Below are 591 nucleotides of genomic sequence, written 5' to 3'. Positions count from 1 at the left end.
GGGGGGCGGCGGTCCCCAAAGGCAGCTGGTGACACCCTCGGGCTGTCCTGGAGCCGTGGGGACAGGCTGTGGCTCCTGAGTGCCGGGGTTGTATCCAAACAGAGCTGCCAGCCCTCCCTCAGGGCACAGGGGTCTCCTGGGTCCCCAGTGCCACACTCCTGAGCAGAGCAGTCCCTGCCCCTCCCACCCTCCCCGCTGCACATCTGGCCTGGTGCCACAGCTGGATCGGGCCCTTCTCTCTCCCGTGTTCGCTCACAGAGCGGGGAGCGCCGAGCCTCGTTAGTTAATTAAAATTAAAGCTCGATCGAAGCTGTCAGGCAGTGCCGCTCCTCCGGAGGCTGCAGCGCTGCCGTGCTCCCTCCCGGGGAGGGATGGAGGAGGATGCTCCAGGGGAGAGACGCACCCTGGAGAAGAGGTTTCTGTGATTGCCCTCCCTGCGAGGACACCAAGCTCCATCCCTGCCCTGGGGACACTGCTGTGTGGCCCTCCTGAGTGTGACCCACTTACCCAGGCTCCGCTGAGCCCTGGCTGCTGCATTTGGGGCTGGGGGCTGCTGAGAGGGCCCCGGACATGTGAGCCCCGGGCGGCTCC

Source organism: Geospiza fortis, unplaced genomic scaffold (assembly GCF_000277835.1).
Source record: "Geospiza fortis unplaced genomic scaffold, GeoFor_1.0 scaffold299, whole genome shotgun sequence".
NCBI lineage: Eukaryota > Metazoa > Chordata > Aves > Passeriformes > Thraupidae > Geospiza > Geospiza fortis.
Note: the sequence above shows the minus strand (reverse complement) of the source record.